Here is a 16,133-nt window from a genome sequence, read left to right as displayed (position 1 = left end):
TCTGAGATTGCCCTGACCCAGGTGCATCACCTTGCACTTGGTCCAGTTGAATCTCATGAGCTTCTCCTGGGCACACTTGTCAAGATTGTCCAGGTCCGCCTGGATGGTAACTCATTCTTCAGGTGTGTCAACAGCTTTGTCAATCAGCTTTATTTCATCTGTAAACTCGCTGAGGGAGTACTTGACCTCATTGTCTGTGTAATTGAGATAGATACTGAGGAGCACTTGTCCCAACACAGAGCTCTGAGGAACATGACTTGTCATCAGCTCCACCTGGACATTGACTTCAGTTCACTGGATATGACTGTCCAGCCAATTCCTTACCTACCAGTCCACCCTTCAAATCCATGTCCAATTCAAAGACAGTTGGTCTTCATTTTGGAGACAAGGATGTTGTGTAGAACAGTGTCAGAGGCCATACAGAAGTCAAGATAGATGATATTAGTCTTTGCTTGTTGACCATTGCAGTCACTCCATCACACAAGGCCACCAGTTTGGGCAGACAAAATTTTCCTTTAATGTTGTGGTTATAGAAAAAAAAGGTGTAGTTTCTAGGACTGTTTAATTCCATACCATCCACATTACTGTGGGGCCTTGGTTCAGCTGGGGCCAGAACAGTAGAATTATCATCTTTAGCTGGGTTTGAGGGAGAGGGTGTGGAGTTTGCAGGGTCAGCTCAGCTCATTCAACCCCTCTCTGCTAAGGGCAGTCCCTGTGCTGGCTGCCTTGGATCACTTCCTTGATCTTCACGTGCCTTAAAATATTTTCTCCGGGGATCTGCTGCATAATCTTCCCAGGCACAAAAGAGAGTGTGCAGTTCTCTGTGTCTTCTCCCCTTAAAAATATGAGTGATAGTTCGTTTCTTCCAAGTATTGGAGACTTCACCTGGTCACTATGACTCTTCAAATAGGATGGAGAAGTGCTTGCTAACACCATCACCACTCAGGACCCTGGATGCAGGTCAACAGGTCCTGTAGACTTGTGGTTATTCGGTTTCATCAAGTGATCTCAAGCCCGCTTTTCATTGACAGTGGGAGGCAACTCACTCCCCCATCCCACCTAGATGTTCAGGGACTTGAGAGACATGGGATGTCTGGTGGTGGGTGATTGAAGAGCTTTTTGGGTATTTCAAAGAGCTTTTTGAGTATTCCCTCCTTCTCCCATTGATACCATATTTGTTGATACCAGATATCCCTTCTCATCTACCAAAGATGGGAATACACTGTTCTTGGAATTTATTTTCTGACCTACATACAAGTAGCCCCTTCTTGGCTGGAGATCTCTTCCCTTTCTGGGAGGATCCTTCCCGAATTCCTTAGTGAGAATTTACAGGTACTTCTTTACTGTTTCCTGGAAGTGCTGTTGTTTCCTTGTTCCTCTTTGACACTTGGAAATATATCCCTTTTCCTTGCTGAGTATGGTTTAAAGCTCTGCCAAGAAGTCCAGCCTGTTTCCTTCCTAGAACATGCTCACCTCACCCAGTCAGGTGACCCCATTGACTGTCAGCTCTTCCTCAGGTGTGCATCCTAGATCATAGAAGCCAAAACACTGAGCATGGCACCAGATATGCAGTCAACCATTCTCTTGATCCATTTATCTTCTCTGGGTCCCCAGTCTCCAGCTAGGGGTATAGAGGAGGACACTACCCATGGTTCTGATCCCTTCAACATCTTTCTGATGGATGTGAAGCCCCTTTTGATACTTTAAAAACTTCTTGTTGCAGCCTAATTCAACCCTGTGTGTAAGAGTAGGAGTGCATGATAGTCCTCTGGTTTTACCAGGTGTGGCAGCCTCTTTGTGACTTTGTGAATGTGAGCCCCCAGTAGGCAGCAAACCTCTCTAGAGAGGTCCAGATGGCAAATGGATACTTCAGCAACTCTCAGAGAGAAGTCAGCAATTACTAACAATGTTCATGCTTTTATGGCGTCACTCTTTCTGCACAGATTAGCTCCTGCTTCATAATGGATGGGGGTAGGCTGGAAAATAAGGGGTTTTTGCCCTCATTTTGAGACCTCATTTGAACTGGTCCTAATAAATAGAACTGTAACTCAGCATAGCTCTGGTTCTGTACTTCTAGAGTAACTACTATATTCTTCAAATGCAGTTCAAGAAGAGTCTCCTCTCTTTTCAATAGCTGAATCTGCTACTTGGGCTGACTCCAGCTGTGACTACATTCTGTACTACAGCTTGCTCTCTTCTTCACTTCACTGGTCCATTAAGAGCTATGGTATTGCTGAGTGTAAATAGGCGATTTGCATCGTGTTTTCATTATCTACTGACTGTCATTAATATGAAAGGATCATTACTGTCTCTTACTGCTCCCTGGAACTTTCTGTTTTCTTGTTGCCAGCTGCAACATAACTACTCAAGGTTCAGCAAAATCTCAGTAAAGATGCTTTTTATATCTAAAATGCAATTGCGTCTTAAGCATATTGCCTTGGCTACGTTCAGAGTTTATATTTTTCATTAATGCTTCCAGCCTTTTCCTAAAATCAACAGTGACATTTATAAAGTAATTAAATTTGCTGTCAAATCCTGGTGAATAGATCTGTAAAGAGGAATATCAGCTTAGAGAACTGAAAATCAGTTTTAGGCTATAAAAGAGCAAAATTTGAGTTCAAATTTACGTATACAACATTGCATTTTCTTTTTCATTTGTTACATAGGTTCAGACAATTTGAAGCACAGTCAGCCTTTAAGCCTGTGTATTATGTAATGACATAAAATAATACATTTTCAAAAACCAATTTGTTATACTGTAGGGCTCTAAGTTGATAAAATGTTACTCAGTGTTTCGTTCTTATTCTGTGTTTGCTGATTTCAAAACTGTAATGATCTGTCACCTGTGGTATCTATACAACTTTCTGTCAAAATAAATATTTGAAAATACATTGATCCTGAGCTTGCAGTGCTGCCCTGGCCCCAGAGAAATAGGGCAGGTCATCTGTTTACTCTGAGGGTATTCTGGGAAGGTGAGTTCAGTTGTCACATATTGGCAACTTCAGGAGCCACTACTGGCAACACCTGATAAAACCAGACAACAAAAGGAGATTAAGCCTTTAATAAAAAAAAAAAAGTAAATATGGCTTTGATTTTTACATTTTAAAGAGGCCCATATTACTCCCTGGAAACTATTTCTAGGCACCCTGACAAGAACATCATGGAAGCTGTTTGTATGGCTTCATCAGGGGGAGTTTATGCCTGACCAGCTTCCACATTGAAATGCCTGGCCTAGCGGAAGGGCGGCCAGGTCCAGAGTGAGGTGGTCAATTGCTCAAAGTCTAATTCAAGGCCAGTATCAATTGGTGATCCTTGAGGACAATACTGAGTCTGAGCCTATTTAATATCTTCATTAGTAATTAATTAATAACTAATTGTCATCATGATGATGGGGCACAGTGTGCCTTCAGCAAGTGTGCTGATGACATAAAACTGGCAGGAGTAGTTGATGTATTAGAAGGCTGTGCTGCCACTCAGGGATTGTGCTCTTATCCTGGAGAAACCTCTAGAAATGGGCTGACAGGAATCTCAAGAAGTTCAGTGAGAAGTGTAAAGCTCTGAACCTGAGGATGAATAACACCAGGCATTAGTGCATGCTGGGGGCTGGAAAATAACTTTGCAGAAACTGCTCTGTGGGTCCTGGTAGACACCAGGTTGTACATGAGTCGTCAATGTGCTGCAAGAAGGCAAGGGCTAATTGTATGCTGGGCTACATAAAGATGAGTCCTGCCAACAGGCTGATGGAAGTGATCATTCACATCTCCTCAGCATTGGTAAGGTCACATCTGTGTCCAGTCTGGGCTTCCCACTAGGTGATGTATTGACATGCTGGAAAAAGTCCAGTGAAGGGCCATGAAAATGATTAAGGGACTGGACTGTCTCTCCTGCAAGGAGAGGCTGAGAGAGTTGAGACTGTTCCACCTGGAAAAGAAGTCTCAGAGGGACCTTATCAATGTATATAAGTACCTGAAGGGAGGGTGCAAAGAATATGGAATCAGGTGGTCCTCAATGGGGCCCCGTGACAGGACAAGGCACGCTGGACATCAATGGAAACACAGAAGGTATTTAATGAAAATCAGCAAACACATTTTTACTCTGACTGTTATTGAGCACTGGCACAGGTTCCCAGGGAGGTGGTTGTCTTCATTCTTTGAGAATAAAAAACCCCAACCCAACCCAAACCAAAGAATGAAAACCAAAGCCAAACAAAAACTTTCTGGATATAGTCCAGGACCATCTATTCTAGATGACCACTCCTGAGCATGGGGTGTTAGACAAGATGATGACTAGAGATCCCATCCATCTTCCACTGCTCTGTGACCCAGGGATGGGATGGGTGTCCTGAAAACAGTTTTGCTTCATGTGGCCAATTCCAGCTGTAATGTTTCAGCACTATAGAAAGTTTATTTGCATGGCCTGATGTGCAGGTTGATTACAGCAGATTTATTGAAGAGTGCTATCTGCTGTGTTGTCAACTTTGAGATCAGTAATATAAAACCTGACTGAATATTTCTATAATGCAATAATGTTAAGAGAGAAGATTAAATAATATCTTAAGTCATGGGTGAACACTGCCTGACATTCATCAACATATTTGTGGATATTGCAAGCGACTTCAGTAAACAGAGGAATTTGTTCTGTACAGCTCTAGAACTGCTTCACTGACTCATGGAACGAGTATCACTGTACTGTGCATCAGATGTTTGGATTAATAGAAGTGAATATTGTAAAGAAATTCTGCAGATGTTTGCGATAATGCCATTTTGCACACTTGTGGAAAATTTTCTCTGTTGCATATCCCTGCCTGCTATAGGGTGAGAATCATAGAATTATTAGGGTTGGAAGGGACTTGTGGAGTTCATCCAGTCCAATCCCACTTCCAAGCCAATGGTCACCTAGAGCAGGTGACACAGGAGCACATCCAGGTGGATTTAAAATATCTTCTGAGAGGGAGACTCCATCACCCCCCTGTGCAGCCTCTTCCTGTGCTCTGCCACTCTCAATGTAAAGAAGTTCTTCCTCATGTTGATGTGGAACTTGTGTATTTAGTTTATGGCCATGGATCCTCATCATATCACTGGGCACCACTGAAAAGAGTCTGACACCATTCTCCTGACACCCACCTTTGAGATATTTATACGTGTTAATAAGATCCCCTCTAAGTTTTCTTTTCTCCAGAATAAACAGGCCCAGCTCCTGCAATCTCTCCTCATAAGAGAGGTGCTACAGGTCCCAGATCATCTCTGTGACCCTCTTCTGGACCGTCTCCAGTAGCTCCTTGTCTCTCTTTTACCGATGAGCCCAGAACTGGACACAGCACTCCAGATATGGCCTCACCAGGGCCAAGAAGAGGGACAGCATCACTACCCTCAACCTTCTGGCCATGCTTTTCCTGATGTAACCCAGGATACCCTTGACCTTCTTGGACACAAGGGCACTGATGGCTTATGGACAACTTGTGATCCACCAAGAGTACCTTCTCTGCAGAGCTGCTCTGTCTGCCTGCAACCCCGGTCTGTGCTGACACTTTAGGTTGTTCCTCCCCAGGTACAGGAAGAACTGTCCTAAAGATCTGTACAGCCTGTTAGTAGGATTTCCTGTTAAAAGTATGATCTTGGGACTACATCTCATTTGCTATTAGCCTAGATTTGTGGAAATGGCACAGTAAATGTCCTGTGTTTTATAGTACTCCCATTTTTGTCTTTAGTACTACAAGGCTTTACAGTAAAGGTAGACACTTTTTCACTAAGTAAACAATTGGATTGATGCTACAGTTTTGTTAGAGGTGGTTTTGCTTTTATGCTGAAAAAAGTAAAAGTGAAGGAAAAACAGCTTATTTTCTGTGTTTAAAATCAAATCAGAAATATGAATAGCTCTGAGATGCTCAGGTCAATAAGTAAAATAGTTTTGCATTTATGATACCAAGTGGAGATGAGAAGAGTTTCAGATGAAATTGCTGAAGTCATCAGTAAGGTATCTTGGTCAGAGCTGGTCAGTAATTTCTTTTTGTAGTGTTATGTTAACCTAATTCATTTTTCATGTTGCTTTCAGCCCCCTCAGGGAACTCATGCGGATTAAGTTTTTTATGTGTTTTAGTTCTGATATATTCTCTGTTTGACTGTTTCTACTATCACAAAGGAGTTTAGTAAAGCATTTCCTCTGAAATCCATGTTCACCAAACTACAGCCTTGCCTCATTAGCAACCAGCTTGTGAAGAAGTTGTAGGTTATCCACTGTAGTTATCCAGTTGCTGGCTTCTGATATTTTCTGATTTATTTAAAATCAATGTAGCAGATACGCATGGGAAGTGCCACTGTGAACTATCAGAATAACATTTGTAAATGGCACCTCTGTAATACTGGAATAGGAATGAACTCTGCAAAACAAAATGTCAGCCATGTTCGTGATACTTAAGTATTGCATTTTACATGCTATCTTCTGGGAATTGTAGTCTGTTCCTCGTGCTCTGGGTAGTTACTAATTTCAAGAGCTTTTATATCTGGCTGACGGCTTCAATTTCCTTCCTCAAAAGCTCACAATGAATTCTTTATGATCTATTTCTATCTTTTATTTGAAAACTATATAGATATAAAAATACGGGAAACAAAGAAAACCCAAGGCACACTAACCACTGACTGAGAATTCACTGATCGTTCCAATACTTATTTTGAAGGATGATAAACTTTTCTGGACAACTTTTCCGTTGGAATTTTTAATTTAACCAAGCCACATAAATTATTCAAAGGGAAAACTGGTGAATATTATTGTATTCTCAACATTTTTAAAAAATAAATTTAAGGTTTTAATTTTTTGTACAGCATCAAGGGTCAGCTGATTGGAAGGAAACACTGATGTATATGCGCTTTGAAATATGGTTCAATGCAATCCAAAGTGCAAGACTCAGATTTTTTAAGGCCTTATTGTTTTTTTTGGCATTTTTCTCCTATTTAACTATATAAATTTCTGGGAGGCATATAAGGTATTTTCAGGATAAATTATGTGAATGGAAAGAAATTCTTGAGGCTTTAGGAAAGAAAAAGAACAAAAACATTACAAAACTGATTTCTCTAGGTGTTTTTGAACTAAATGAATAGTCTTCTATTGTCTAAGAGGCATGATTGTAGACTTGAGAGTTTTGGAAAGGTGTTAATTAATATTGCTGCATGGATCTGAAGCTTCAAAGTTTTCACTTGTGTTTTGGTCCGTTGTTTTTGGTGGCTGTAGATATTAGAGAGAGAATAGTTGCCTGGTATATGAGAGAGGAGTTTTGGAAAGTACCAGAAATGTACATCTTCAGCCAGGAATTTCAAAATGTATTGTGACTTCTATTCACTCTCTGTTAATGTTGCAATATATACCCAGGTCTGTTCTTCCAATTCTGAAGGGTTTTCATACTGTACTAGAACACCTCAAGAAGCTTTTTAGTTTCAAGGGTACTGGAATTTGTGTGTGGATCATGCACTTCTTCCTTCCTACAATTGCGCTGGCTATCTTGTCAAATTGTTATTTAGAAATTGATTCTCTCCAGATTCATCTGTTATGTAGGTCTTTTGAAATGTGAGCACAATTTTTATCTGAACTGCAAAAGGGGCAGTTTTAATGGAAATGAAACCAAACAATAACAGAACAAAATCAACAGATTAATGAAGGCTAGGTTAGTACTGCATATTTTGAAATTGTGTTCACTATTACAGTCAAGGTTGCTTCTTATTAAACACCTTTATCAGGTATGATTTTTCTTTGTTTTATCTTTTCATCATATCTCATCCCACATTTCACCCTTAATATTTTATTACTTATGTATTACACAGCTTTAAAATACATTTGTATTTAAGAACCTATTTTCATCTTCATTCTGACCAAAAGGAGCATTCTGGAAGCCTGTCCAGATACAGCAACAACTGTGGCAAAAAGCAATGTACAGACAGCTAATTAGAATTTTGCTTTATCTTTCTATTGCTGCAGGTAAAATATCAGCATCTGTTAGCAAAAAACCAAGGACTGGCTAGCTAGCAGAAATTCTGTAATGCAGGGACAGTAGAAGCTGTAGGACTTTTGTTGGTTTTGAGAGGGATGATAAACAAAGTGTAGCATTTCACAGTCAGAGACTGTCTCTTTCATGTAAAAAAGACCATATGCTGCTCTAGTGCTCGTAGCTCAATGTTCAGCCTGAAAGACTTTTATTAACTTATAATTTACCAGTGATCTTTAAAAAAAGTATGCCACCAAACTTGTATGAGCTTGGCTTTCTGAAGTTTCAGAAAGATTTTTAGCCCAGAAGATTTAGCTGTTCCTCATTTGTGTCAAGATAGAAATTAGCCAGCTCTCTTTCAAAAAAATCTATATATTAAGAAGTACCATGATGTGGGAAGCAGGAAGGTAATTTTTTCTGAATATCTATGGTCCTCTGTTTTTGGGAAAGAAATATTCATTTTAGAGAGGCTGTACTTGTACATAGGAAGCATAGCAATTACACCTGTTGGTAGAAATTGCCGTGGCTTAGTATTGTTCTGTCTTTTGTAATGTGAGTAGGAGATTTACTATTGTAGCCATGCCACACATATAGATGCAGTGTAAGGAGTCTAAAGGTAAGTGCGAGGCCATTTCCATCTCAGCCAGATGCAAACTGCTCCTAATTTGTAGGGGACATTGTGGGGACCACAGAGGCAGTCTGTAAGGGCAGATAGTGACAGAAGTGGTGTATCTGGGTGATTTTTGTGATGACAAGCAAGCTACCTACTCATATGTCTTCTGTCTGACAGCAGGGTGCTGAGGAAATGGCAGCTAAGTGCAGGGGAGATTTGCGTTCTGGTCTGGTTGAGATTCTTAATGTGACATATTTTTGGCACCACAAGTGGTATGAACAAAGGAGAGGTTTGAGTAGGTGGAGCTGACAGATACTGTGGAATATGGGAGACATGTAGCAGCTTCTAGCTGCTTCTCCCCACTCTTACTCTATATTTTGATCTTACCCTAAACCTGGTGGAATCTGGCTAACTCTTCCCACACAATTCCCACATTCACAAAGCGCAGCTCCCACCCATCCAGTAATCTTAATTTCTCTAATTTAACCCAGTTTATTGTGGCTCTGCAAAATGCACTGATAGTAGGGCAAGCTGGGGAGACCACCTTGGTTCATTGGCATTTCATGTCCTTTCCTTGCCTGGCTGGAGTAAAGATGTATGCCCAGGATTGTCATGCAGCTGCTGAAAGTGGCTGTCCAGCACAAATGCTATATGTATCGCTGTTTGTCTTATCCTTGGGATTGCTGTTATGGCCTAGAGGCACAAAAATATGCATTATACATTTCTGTTATTCCCATTTCACAACCACTTTAGAGAGACTTTGATCAAATTATTAGGAATCATGTTTCATAAGTATACTATAGAATACAAAGATTTTGCTCCCCAGTTTTAGTGCTACTGAAGATTTCTGTAATATCTATCACTTTAATATAAAGCCATACATTAGATGTAGAAAGATTTATTAGAAGGGAAGCTATCTGGCATAGGAGTGATTGATTCCGTATAATTCATGCCTTAGAAAGCAGTGGCATTTTGCCAAAGGAAAAGCATTCCCATGATCTGCTTTGACTTTTGATGTCATAGTGGAAATTTTCAGAAATTACATACACTCATATACATTAATTTCTTTTGCAGTACCAAGCCTTAGGCTAGACACTTGCCTGCATTTTAGTGTCTGTCCAGATCAGTTTAGTTAAAGGAAATAGAATGAATTATATCTTCATGTAATTTTTCTTTTTAATCAGGTGTTTGAGTAGAACTGTTGAAGGGAGAAGACTACAGCAGTGAGTACACTGTAGCAATGAAACTGATTGAAAGGGATTATTTGGCATAATAAATAAGTTTAAGGTATTCAGATGAAACTTCCAGCACTGTGGAAAAGACTGTCAAGTGCACTATAGGTCTTTCCTCTACTTCCAGAATATCTTTGAAACTTTTTGAATAGTTCTGGAGCTCCACAAATGTTTCACTTTGCCTCCAGCTTACACATTTCCTACAACTGTCTCCTCCATTTCTGTGGGGTAATGTCTTCACATTCATAAACAGTAAATATCCAGTGGTACTGCTCAGGGTTGTAGTGGCTGTAACTAATAATGTAAGTACCCTATGACTGATTTCTAGCCATATTATATTACGGACCCCGCTGTCCCACAAATGGGCGTCCTCTGTGTTTTCTCACTTCTGTAGAGTGTCTCACTCTGTCTCACAGAATCTAACTTTTATTAGAATACTGGAAGCACCATTCATAGTAACTTTTCTTCTGTGAGGTTTCTGAAGCTTGCTGATTCAACTTGAAAGCTGAGATTTGTTTTCAGAAATGTGAGCAATACCCTACTCTCTCTCCCTTCCACACCAATTACATGGAGAGATCTGCAGAAATTGTCACGTGGTAGGAAAAAGAGAGAGGGGTACTGTGTGGTTATTACCACATCTTTAATGTCATATAAGATAGAGCCTGACTTATGTAATGGATGCATAAATTTCAAAAGGTTATTTTATTGTTTTTCTAGACAAATAAAAAGGTTACATTAATATTTTCTTTGTTTCAACCATGCATTTTAGACCATATCTATTTTATTTCTTTTTTCTTCCCTAATTTTACATAGATCTTCAATGCATTTTTAGCTGTTTTAGAAAACTACCATTTTCTTGCCATTTTTTTGTTGAAAATGTAGTTCTTTTTCATAAAAGAAGTTATAATTTGATATTACTAATATATTTGGTGAAAAGTTCTGAAGATATAAAAAGAAAGCACCCATAGAATTTAGATTGATACAGATGGATAGACAGTAGCAGGACAAGCACTCAATTTATCTAAAGTCAGCAGGCGCTGTTTTCTTCTTTCACTGGCTATTGGAAGTATTTTTATTTTCATTGTTTTTGTAAACCAGCTAGGTGTTAATTCCACATACCAAGTGATTTTTGTACTTAACAAAAAGCCCTCTAGAATGTCATATCAGACTTACAAGTTATTTAGAGAATGTGCTGATGAAGTTTGTAAATGATTCACCACATTCTTCACTGTATTTCTTGACTTGATTGCCTGCTCTTAACTGAATGTCAAATAGGTTGGCTACCCATTATCATTTTAAAATTGTCCAGGTTTTTAATTTTATATTATAAAATTGTCTTATGCTAACCTCTAAGCTAACTTTTGAAATTACATTTGTTGTTCTTGTGGGAAGACTCATAAGTCTTATCTCACAAATTGCTCCGTCAACTTGCCTTCTGATAGATATAACTTTTTTCAAAATCTATGAATGCATGTTTTCCTTGTCAAGCAGGATGGGAAATGCCATAACATCCTTTCCCTTTTCCCAAGTTCACATAATCAGTGCTCTCGAGTGTTGTTGACAAGCCTTGTATTCTGACAATTAGAAACTGCCTTCTCCCTTCTCATTTTTGTTTAGTCAGTATTTGTTTTATTCTGTACCAAGGTTGCCCTTAAATAGATTTTCTTTCCCTGTCCTTATACATAATTCTCTAATGCATACTGTAAGCAACACTGTTCATTCTTAAGCAATTCTCATCTACTCTGTAAGATCTACAGTTCTCCATCCATGGTATTTGCTTTGATTCTAGGGTGTCTACTCTGTCTTAGGGTTTTGAGTAACAGCCACCAACCCCTTTTTAAAAATTTTTATTTTGTTCTTGCTTTCTGTATTTTTTTTATTTTGTGTTGGCGAATAAAGTGGCATGAAACATGCTGAACTATGTATGTGTTTCAGCACTGCTGTGTGGAGAAGCATTAGAGTTTTATCAGATACTCAAGCATGTACAAAAAAATGTGCTGTTTTCTGTGTATGCCCACACTGGTGATTTTTCATCATGTTGCTTACTGAAAAATCTTGATTCTTCTCATCATATTAGAAATGATCAACAGGAAGTCACATGGTTCATATTTTAACTAATTTCTTACTTCACAGAGATTTCAAGGGTCTTCATATTCTGATTTCAGTTTTCCACAAGTACTTTGACTTGCAATGAAGCAAAGCGAATGTGCTTCATTGTGAAGGAGGTCTTCTTGCATCAAGAAAAGTTTTATGTAAAAGCCCATGGGATTCTTCTGCAATGTCTCTTACAATATTCTTCATGTTTACTATGTTGCCATCATGAATTATTCCACCTTAAAATCAGATTATATTTTTGGAAATTTGGAATTAGGTTCAAAGGTATGTGCTTGTTTATAAGATTGTGAAGAGATATCTATATGGATATTCTTAAATATTTTTATCACCCACAAGGTATTTGAGCACTGGGACAAGCTCCCCCAGAGAAGTGGTCACAGCACTAAGCCTGACAGAGTTCAAGAAGCATTTGTTTAATGCACTTAGACACATGGTGTGACTCTTGTGGCATCCTGTGCAGGGCCAGGGCTTGTACTCAATGATTCTGATGGGTCCCTTGCAACTCAGCATGTTCTATGGTTCTGTGAAAATGAGGTGTCTTATAATTCTGTTGAAGAATCTTAATTTTGCATGTCATCAGAGACATGTATAGTTGTTTCATTTGTCTCACTGAATTATCCTTGTATTTTTAAAATGTTCAAACAGTCCTTTCCAGAGTGAAATACGAAGGGGAAGGAAGGAAAAAAAGTCAAGATTTCCACATTAATCAGAGAAGGTAAGCAGGGGAGAGGAAATATTAAAGTGAATGGAGAGTGCAAAAAAATCTTGTAAAGTCATGGAGTGAGTGTAGAGGTTTGCCCCAAAAACATCCACCTAGCTCTGAGGACAAAACAGAAAGAAGGTGAGAATACTCATAGATAGAGGCAATGGGATTTTAATAAGAAAAGTTAAAGCTGCATGGAAAGGAAAATGAAAAGTGTCTGCCATTCCCAGAAGATGTTTCTCCCTGGGAAAGCAGGGCAAAAGCATAAAGACTGTTTGGGAAGACAAATACCAGAACCAAAAAGATCCCTCCCTCCTCCTCTCCCTGAACTTCCATTGCTTAGCAAAATGTCATATGTAAGAGATAATGCATTGGCCAGATCTGGTCAGCTCTTTTGGCTATGTGCCCTCCACTCTCAGTCTGCTCTAAGGAGGACAGCGAAGAAGAGAGAAATGCTTTTGCAAGCATGACATGATCAGCCATGAACAAAACACAAGTGTGCTACCAGCAGTGTTCTAGCCATGAATGCAGAGTATAGCATGCAAAGAATGCTGTGTAGAAAGTAAATTTCATCCTGGCCAAATCCAGTACAATGATAAATACAAATATCAGTCAGAAACATTAATTTTATGAACTCTTTACATTTCAGAGTGAATTTGATTAGTCAGTTGAATATAAGATTTTTTTCCTTTTGAACAGAAAAAAAAAAGCACATATTGTGAATTTTTCCACTTCTCAGAAATTAATAAGTTTGTTACAGAAATGCATTTTGGAACAAGAGAATCGACTGTTTTGTTAAGATCAGTATCATTATTTTGCTGGGAGTTGTCACTAAAAACGAAATGGAAATTTGTTGCTAAAACGTGGGCTCCTAATTCACCTTATAACGCCACCTGTTTGAGTAATGTACGCTTGTTTAAGCACAGTAAACCTCAACCACACATCTTGCTTGTCTTTAAAAATTTAGCCAGGAAGAGCCACCAGGAAAAAAAATACTAGCTTGCCCTTTTAATTAAAAAATGTACAAGGTGTAATTTAAAATCCCTTTTTAGCATTAATTTCCAGTACTTTCACCGTCTTTGCCGTATGTTACTGTCAAGGTCTTGATTGTTACACCTCCTGGAGCTGTAGAGGTTTTTCCTTTTGTCCAGCAGCCTGGTACTGCAGCTGATGCCATGTACTTATTAAGGAGGTGTAAAAAATCTACAGCAATATGGAAATCAAGATAAGAAAAATATTTACAGCTCTTAATTAGTGTAGAAGCTAAGCTGTGTTTTTACGTTTGCCACTGTTAGTGTGAATATCAGAAATAGTGTGTCAAGCACGATTAGGAAGGAATCCTTTCCCTGTACTCGGCACTGGTGTACCTTGAATCCTGTATTCAGTTTTTGACCCCTCACTACAAGAAAGATTTTGAAGTGCTGGCACAAGTTTGGAGAAGGTCATTGAAGCTGGAGAGGGATAGGGAGCGCAAAGTCTATGTGTGTTGCCAAAAACCAGCAAAAAAGCAAAGCAAACTCCCTAAGATTATATTTTTTGTATTTGGGAGCAGGGCATTCTTCATTGTGTCACCAGATACACAGGGGATAGCTCCACCTGTTTTACATGCTGAGTATGGAAAAAGCTCCTGTTTGCATACTGTATTTTACATACATATTCATAGGTTTTCCTAGAAGAAACATATATGTGACAATAATTTCCCAAAAGCCATTAACATATATTCCCTTCCATCGACACATAGGTTCCTCTTTCTTGAGAGTGTTGTTGGTGATCTCTGGTGGTCAGTCACCTTAGAGTTGTGTCTGACCATGTGATGAACTGATGTTATTTTTCCTAATTAGGAGAGAAGTTAACGTATCTGGTCTAGCTCATAATTTTTTGAGTCCTTAGATCAATGAAGTATAGTTTCTTACTCCTCTCCTTGGTTAATGTTTATTGTAACTTCTGATTGTGTAGTTCCATAGCCCAGTGATTTTGTAAATTATCATTGTGTTAGCCCACTTGGGGCAAGCAATTCTTCACCTGGCATCATGAGGCGCAGTTGAAGGAGCTGGGATTGTTGATCCTGGAAAAAAGAAGGGTCAAGGAAGACCTTACTGCTTTCTACAGCTACCTGAAAGGAGGTTTTAGCCAGGTGCGGGTCCGCCTCTTCTCCCAAGTAGTAAGTGACACAATGAGAAGAAGCAGCAGCTCCAAATTGCACCAGAAGAAGTTTAGGAAGTCTATTAGGAAAACTTTCTTCATTGAAATGGTGTTCAAACAGAATGTCCAGGGTACTGGTGGAATCACTGTTCTTGGAAGTGTTCAAAAGGCATGTGGGTCTAGTAGATGGGGACACGGTTTAGTGATGACCACAAAGGGGTTAGGTAAACAGTTGAACTTAATGATCTAAGAGGTCTTTTCCAACCTTAACCTTAACAAATCTATGATTTTATGAATATATGAATTGCAGGTTTGCAGGGTCACTGCATATAAATTCTTCTAAGGAGAAGAAGGATTTTTTTGACTCAGTTCAGGATTATATTTTGTTGTCCAACCATCTTGAATGAAAGGAAAACAAGTGTCCATGTTTATATGAGCTTTCAGATAAGGGTGGAAACTGATTTGATTTATAGTTTCTGCTAAATTTACTGCAGAAACATTTAACTTAGTAAGATTAAGTAGTATAAATATGAGGTGGAAAACACTTGTATAAGGCCAGTGGGGAGTCACTGAATATCACAGGCATTAAAATACCTTTCTTCTATTTAAATACTTCTGTTTATTTAAAAAAAAACAACCCAAACTGTTTCAATTTAAAAAGATACAATACTTTCCTTTCAAAATCAGTGCTGATATAAAGTCTAACTCATATGTTGTATGGTACACATTCTCTGTTTTAATGCGGCACTTTGAGTCATTCTGTTATTTTTTATTTGTTATATTTTCTGAGTCTGCCTTACAGAAGTATTTTGATATAACAGAATTTTATTATAAACAGTAATTTATAATTATGATGTGTATGTTTCGTGTTGACAAACAAAAACACACACTTTTTTTAAACAGATGAATTTTTTAAACAAGAGTTGTTTCTGTGATGCTTTTGTGTTGTGTTTTTCTAACTGCTTATAAAATAGCAATTGAAAGTGAAACTGGACAGAGGAAAACACATATTTTCGAGAAAATTTCTTATAACCCAACAGGTAGGAAACAGACTGCGCACAGCAAAACACCCAACATGAACCTGACAGTACATTCATTATTGATGAGATAATTTTATTTCAGTTGCCTTTAGATATATTTCAGCTATCTAAACAGAAATCATCCTGGTTTATTTAGGTTTTTGCAAAACAAAGAAACAATCAAGCAAGCAGATGAATTAAAGGACAGACCTCTTTTGGCTAAGTATATGGAAGAAATTTCAATAGAAAAGTAACAAATGCTAAAGGTAAGGGCAAAGCTATTTTCCTCAAACTGGGAATCCTTACACCTTCTGTGATATAATGTATGAGGTGTCAC

This window comes from Poecile atricapillus, chromosome Z (genome assembly GCF_030490865.1).
Source record: "Poecile atricapillus isolate bPoeAtr1 chromosome Z, bPoeAtr1.hap1, whole genome shotgun sequence".
Taxonomy (NCBI): Eukaryota; Metazoa; Chordata; class Aves; order Passeriformes; family Paridae; genus Poecile; species Poecile atricapillus.
Note: the sequence above shows the minus strand (reverse complement) of the source record.